Source organism: Sorex fumeus, unplaced genomic scaffold (assembly GCF_029834395.1).
Source record: "Sorex fumeus unplaced genomic scaffold, SorFum_2.1 ptg000169l, whole genome shotgun sequence".
Lineage (NCBI taxonomy): Eukaryota > Metazoa > Chordata > Mammalia > Eulipotyphla > Soricidae > Sorex > Sorex fumeus.
The window spans coordinates 6900705-6908675 of record NW_026606226.1 but is presented as its reverse complement, the minus strand read 5'-3'; positions in this window follow the sequence as shown (position 1 = coordinate 6908675).

Genomic DNA, 7971 nt, shown 5'->3' with positions numbered 1-7971 from the left:
AACCACCTAAGTATTACACTCTGATTAAAAGACACAGACTAGCATATTCTCAGAGTCTTTAAAAATAAAGTACATTATTTTCCCTTCATCATGTCTTTATCACCTTAAAAAGGGAAAATTAGGGAGCTGGAGCAATAGCACAGCGGGCAGGGTGTTTGCCTTGCATGTGGCCAACCCAGGTTCGATTCCCAGAATCCCATATGGTCACCTAAGCACCGCCAGGAGTAGTTCCTGAGTGCATGAACCAGGAGTAACTCCTGTGCATCGCTGGGTGTGACCCAAAAAATGAAAAAAAAAACAGAGAGAGAAAAATTATCACTGACAAGGTTTTTGACATTTCAATTATGCAGCAAAAAATGTGTGGACTATGTTCATTTTTGCTTGTACATAAAAGGTAATTAAATTTATCCCATTCCACTCTTTTACAAGCATAGATTAAAAGGAGGAATATTTTGATGATTCTGGAAGTCTAAATCAGTGCTTTTTGATTAGAACCTCTCAAAACTCAACTGAGAAAAGATTATTTTCACTCTACAAGACTCTTGGCAACAGTTTTAGGAGCCTCGAAAAGACTAGTATAGACTAACTTCCTAAAACCAATGCATTATTAAAAGTGGTGAATAATACACCAATTAAATCCAATTCAATTCAAAGCGAAGCTAATTGCTAAATGGTAAGCAACATTAGTTGCTATAATAAATAGGGTAGTAATCTGCCTGAGTACATTGTAGATGTGGTTTGCTTTTTGTTTTTGTGTTTGATACTGGATGGCACTGTTTATTTCTTAAAATAGTTTGGTAAGGGGGCAAGCAACCCGGGTTTGATTCCAGTGCCCCATCTGTTCCCCTGAACCCCACCAGGAGTGATCCCTGAGCTCAGATCCAGGAGCAAGCCCAGAGCACCAGCAGGTGTGGCACAAAACCAAACCAAAATGTTTGATAAGTCATTTTTGTCTATAGAGTTCTCTGTTTTTATTTACTCTACCCTCCAGAGACAGAAAGTTTTACATTTAATGAAAAAACTCACCTCCTTCTTTTCCCTTTTAAACAGGCTAAAAAGAGAGATGAGATTCTCCAACTCTTAAAAAAACAAAGAGAAGAAAGGATCTCGGTGAGACAGAGTGAGGCATTGGGATCAATATGTCTAAAAATGCAGTGTTTTAGAGCGTTTATGTATTGACCCCTTAAGTTTAGATATCCATGTTTTAGAATCTTCTATATACCAGAGGGGCAGGGGCAAGGGATAGACATCAGATTGTTAACCCCTGATGGACCAAAGGCCCCTTCAAATTGTACACCAAAGCTGATCTAGAGGGAAATTGTCGTATCTGTGGGCTTTTTTGGCATCTTTCATAAAGTTGTTTTTAGGATTTAATACCTATATTGATAATATTAACAGACTGATTCAGTCCAGTGATTGTTTTACAGTGAATCTTATAACATTCAAAAACAAATGCTAAATTTAAAAAGACAAATAAAAGAATAATAATATGCTATGAATTTATAGACATATCAACACCCAGCACTCCTGAACAAACCCCAAATTCCCTAATCTGGAAAATTTATAACCCCACCATCTCCAAATTTTAGAAGCTAGTCTATATAAATTCTGTGAAAATTTTAACCTCAAATTTTTTTCAAGTAAATTTCAGTCAATAAGATTTTCCTTTTGAACATGAACATTTCATAAAACATAAAAATTTTCCTTTTGAATTTTTGTTTAGAAAGAACTACTCTCCCTTCCATATAAACCGAAGGCCAAAGACTTCAAAGCAAAGTAAGTTTAATTCTGTCAAAAAAACATTCTTACCTTTCTAATTCCCTGGGAAGAAACAATTTTCATATTCAAACTAATTATTGCCCCCATCTTCAAAATCTTCATTTCAAAAAAAAAACTCACTGTACAAGAGATTTCTTGCCAGGAATAAGCAACTGTGTATCTCTGTGAGTCTATTGCATTAACGATTTCTTGCCAGGAATAAAGTGTGTGTGTCTGTGTATCTCTCACAGACATTGCTGTCTGAGAGCCTCCTTGCATCTCTCATACAATGTGCAAGTACAAGTGTGTGCAGGGCGGAGTAGATGACCTGAAATCTGTACCACTCCCTTTCCCTCCAGTAGAGTGCTATAGTAGTGATCCACACCTCCTCTCCCCCAGTCTTTAGCAGGTCTTCCAGATTGCAAACTCAGATTCCACCAATGGCATGCCTGAATTTGTCAATCTAAAGTCAGGTGTCATTAATAGCCTTATTTCTGTAATGTTTGAACAGGACCAGACACATGGTTCTGAAGAGTTTAAAGGAAAGCATCTATCACTAATCATTAAAAAAAAAAAACTTGCACGTATACATTCAGAGAAAAACAGAAAATAAGGGGGTCAGAGTAATGGTATAGTAGATAGGGCACTTGCCTTGCACACAGTCCGCCTAGGTTCAATCCCAGGCACCCCAATATGCACCCCTGAACACCATTGGGTGGAGCCCCCAAACCAAATAAATATAAAATAAAATTTTAACTCTTAGCCCCCCCCTTAATGTTATCAAAGTGATACCTTTAAAGAAAAAATAAGCATGTCTATACTACTTCTAAAAATGGGAAAAAGGAGGGCTGGAGAGATAGCACAGCGGGTAGGGCATTTGCCTTGCATGCGGCCGACCCGGGTTCGATTCCCAGCATCCCATATGTTCCCCCAAGCACCGCCAGGAGTAATTCCTGAGTGCAGAGCCAGGAGTAACCCCTGTGAAACGCTGGATGTGACCCTAAGAAAAGCAGAAAAAAAAAAGAAAAAGGAAAAAGATCGTTGAATCACCTAGCTGTTGTCTACACAGCACTCAACATCTTAATTTCTTTTCTTTTTAGCTAGATGATATATTAATTTGCTCGAGCGGGCCCAGTAACGTCTCCATTGTGAGACTTGTTGTTACTGTGTTTGGCATATCGAATACACCACGGGTAGCTTGCCAGGCTTTGCCGTGCGGGGGAGATACTCTCGGTAGCTTGCCAGGCTCTCGGAAAGAGGCGGAGGAATTGAACCCGGGTTGGTCTGGTCGACTGTGTGCACAGCAAATGCCCTATAATAGCAAAACTATTATGTCCACTTGAAGGATCACTTATCTGCAATAATGGATGAAGCCTGCTATGTAAATAGCATCACAGATGTCTGGGTATCTTAGATTCCTGTGCATATTTTTACAGGAATAATCAGAACATTCCTGCTACTATTCATCTACCTAAACACTAATCCACCTTAGATAAAAACAATATTTCCTATCTTAAACACAAAAGTCCCTCAGTGACTTACATGCCTGCTCCCATCTTGTAGCAATTTGCTGCTACTCCTCCTCAGTCCTGAGGTCACTCTATCATTCTTTAGGCAATATACTATTTTATACCCATATTTTACAATTACTCAGTTCTACAGTTGTTTGGCTTTTCATACATTTTTGACTTGTCTATTGTAAGCAACATGAGAAACTGAGTCTGTCAAAGTGTCCAGTGCATTGCCCACACACAGGGATTCAGAAAGTATTTGTACCCAAAAAAATTATATCAACTCAAATATCATGTTGATTGGACCAGAGACTGGTCCAATGGACTGAGTACATGGGAAGCCTGATTTAATCCTAGGCCCCATATGGCCCCACAAGCACTGCCAGGAGCAACCCCCCAATCACAGAGCTTGGAATCGTCCCTGAGCACTACGAGATATGATTCCTCACAACACCACAACAACCAAAAAAAAAAGCAAACATCAAGTATTAGCTATTTAGAAAGTGATGGTTAATACTGTACATTGATTTGTAAACACTTTTTATACTTTGAAATATTTTAGACATAAGTAAAATATTTTAATTTTAGTCCCTTTCCCTTCCTCCAGTCTTTTCTGTATCACACACAAACACACACACACACACACACACACACACAAAACAAAAATACCCTACATTCATAGATAAAAGTCTAGTATTTCTTCTCCAACATCTGTTAGAATAATACAGATTCACTTCTGCCAAAGAGAATGAGTATGTTTATTATAAGGTTTTAGTAGCAATCTGTTTATTTATCCCAGTAATATTTTTAAAGAGGATTACTAGAAGGAACAATGGTAAATGCAAAGAAATCAGTTACTGATGATGAAATCTCAGAAGTTTAACTCTTGGGTAAGTAAACTATATTAAATGTATGAAGTCTTCTCCCAATCCCACAATATAATGACCACTTCTACATGCAAATTTATACTTATTATGAAATCTAATAGTCATAATCCAAGACAGTGAATATTTATTAGGGGGAGTGAACACATTTTCATACATTTTTGACTTGTCTATTTATTGTAAGCAACACGAGAAATTGGTCTTGTACTATATTGTATTCACAACTACTATACTGGCACTCTGATGGCCCACAGGAAAAGGACAACGGAGTCAGACAAAAATGACAAAGAAGAAGTCAAAGCCTTAAACTAATTCGACTGACAACAGGGCAGAAGCAGACACACTTGGATCTTCACTTTTGAAGTAATCTACTCTTACATCAGGTCATTGGGTTGTTTCACTTAGTAAAATGAGAGAAATAAAAGTTAAACATATAAACTTCTAAGAATGAGTGATGGGCTACTGCGTCTATTAATACTGCATTTGATATACAGAATGATCATGTCTCTCTCAGCTTGTACATTCTCAAACTCTTATTTGTCTTATTTTAATTTAAATGTTATTTTTAGAATTATTATATTTGATATATAATAGGAGCATCGTATAAACAAGAAAAGAGATTTTGTGTACCAGTTTTCATATTTCCAGTAATCAGAGATGAAAGGGAACATGTGAACATTTTAAAATTTTATTGTTTGGCCAGAGAGATAGTCCAATGGATAGGGAGGGTACTTGCCTTGAACAGAGCCAACTTGGATTCAATCTCCAGTTCCCCACGTGATGGTCCCCTGAGCCCTGCTAGGAATGATCCCTAAGCACTGAGCAAAGAGTATGCCTTGAGCACCACCAGGTGTGACCCAAAAACACTGTAGCACTGATCTCCTGCAAAACAAACAAAAACGTTTTTTCTGAAAATCTGACTTAATTGCTTTTGGAACGTAGCTAAAGTCAGAAATGAATGACTTTTGGTTTGGGCATTCCCATGTCTAATGCATATTGCCAACCTTCCTCACTTTCAAGAGTCATACCTGCTAGTATATTTCGGGAGAGGGGTCAAGTATTCGTCCCTTCTGCATTGTCCAGCTGGACTGCTTGCCGGTTCTGTGCTCCACTCCAGATTTGTGGCTCTATTTAGGACCATCGTGCACTTTGCTCTGTTGTAAATCTGAACTCTGCAGCCTAGCAAAGCCCAAACTTTCCAACCAATTAATTCTTGTTTTGTCTTTTGCAGTGCTGAGGGTCAAACTCAGGGCCTCACACATTCAAGGGAAGAACTCTACCACTGAGCTACGTCCCTAGTCCAATTAATTAGATTTGTCCTCCTTTCCTGCTCATTAAGCCCAATGCAAACATCATTTTACCTGATAATCATATATCTCAATGTACAAATATGCTAGTCTCTTAGATTGGGTTTGAACTTTATCACATTAAGGATTAGACACTAGATCAAGGTAATTTCACCAATAAAAATGTTACTTTGTGAGCTCTCAGTAACTGGTCTTCCCCTGGTAACACTGCTTGGTACTACCAAGTAATGCAATAGTACTGCATAACAATGAACTAACCATTCAGGGACCCAAATATGGCTCAGTACTATCACATATACTTTGCAAATATGAGACCCTGGGTTTAATATCTGGCAATGCAACAAACAAGTAAACATTATTTGTTCACATGTTTGCAGATCAGTTGGAGTTTAGCTGATCTAGTTTTAGCCAGATAGCTCAGCTTTACACTACAGCACCTGGAAAGGGAGGGCAGGACTCCAGTATGCTAATAGATGTCTAATGATTGACTAAGGTAGCCCTGCGTCTCTTAGCATCCTATTTGGGATATACATGAACAACTATGAACAGCTGAGAAATTGATATGGTCTTCTCAAAAAGCAAAGATCCAAGAGAACAACTAGAAATATGTGTGGCCATTTCCTGTCTAGGCTCAGAAACAGAAGTTTCAACTCATTCTGTTGACCAAGTGATCTGGTAAAACACAAAGATTATATATTTTGCCCCTTTAATGAAAGGAACTACAAAGCCACATGACAAAGGATATAGAGGCAGAGCAAGTGAAGAACTGAGGTCCTTAACCTACCATATGAAGCTGACTCTATACCTTAACAATATATATCTGGACCAAGGGCCAAGGTACCAAAGGGAGAACCAGGGCACAATTTCATACTTGTGTCAAGGGAACAGTTTCTCCAGCAAGTTGTAAGAGATACTGTAATACTGGAAATAAGTTATTTTTGTTGAAGAGATACCATTGGGCTACACTAGCACGCGACAGGGACAAATGGAGACGTTACTGGCGCCCGCTCGAGCAAATCGACGACTAACGGGAAGTTAAGTGATTAAGTGATTGTTGATCATATTCAGCAATCTGCACACTTTTTATTTTCCTAAATTATCTATTTTCCTCCTACCTATCTCTATCAAATATCTATTTGATTCATCAAACCTTCACAAAACTTTTTCACATAAATATCAGTCAAATATCTAAATATCTATTTGCCTCATCAAATCTTTACAAAACTATGGGGGGAAGTGGAGGGTTTGGGCCATATCCAGTTACCATATAGCCCCCAAGCACTGCCAGATTCAAGCAGTACAAAGCAAGTGCTTCATGCTTGCCTTGCACATAACTGACCCAGGTTCAACCTCCAGCACCCCATTATCGCCCCCTGAGCTTGTGAGGAGTGATCCCTGAGTGCAGAGCCAGGAGTAAGCCCTGAGCACAGACAGAAGGCCCAAACACGCGCGCACACACACACACACACACACACACACACACACACACCAAGTGTTTTAACCCCTGTGCTCCCTCTCCAGCCCTTAAGGGTCACATTTAGTATTACCAAGAATTGCCTGAAACTTGCCAAAGGAACTAGTTCAAGGCCATACAGATATTTTTTTAAAGCATGGGAATCGGAGATATCCCAATGGTTAGGGTCACACACACTACATACTGAGATCTGAATTTGAACCCTGGCACCAAATACCACACCCCAACACCAAATGCCACACCCCAGCACCAAATACCATACCACAGCTCCAAATACCACGGCCGCAGCACTGCCTGGCATAGCTGGGTATATCTTGCCCACAAGCACTGCAATGTTAGCTTGGTGGTCCCTGGTACTGCACTCCCAAAGTGCTCCCCATTCTTGGACACTAACATTGAACAGCCAGACCCAGTCTGTCGAGTTTAGACATGATTGGTCCCTGGGCACCCTAAGCAGAGCACAAGAAGCCAACTAAAATGCTTTTTTTTTTTTTAAACCACAACAGTTGTCTCTGTTGTTTTGATGACCAAGACTTTCTGGAAAAACTGTATTTTGGGTGTGAGATGTTCTTTAAAATATTTTTTCATCATTGGTTTATAACATCATGTAAGTTCAAGTGCTTCGCTTCACACCTCTGTATGTGTCTTAATAGTTACCAGAAATAGTCACCCTCCACCAGAGTTCCAGTGTAATTGCACCACAAAAAGACCCCATGGCTATGACTATCCCGCCATACTCTCCCTGCACTAACAAAGCTGCCTATTATCTGTGGATGCTGAAATCCCTCCCTGCCCCCCACCCCCAAGACTGTATTCAGCCTGTTTGTCTAGAATTGCAGTGACTCAAACTGAGGATGAAAACAGACGTCTGTGGCCACGATGGGGGCTTCTTCTGTGTTTCACAGAGCAGCATGGTATGGGGGAAAGCCAAGGAACTCAGAACCAACTCTGCCACCGGGTGCCTTAGTATTTAGGTGGGAGGCTAATTTAATTACTAGCGTATATTTAAAAACATCTTGTTTCGCTACAAAACTCAA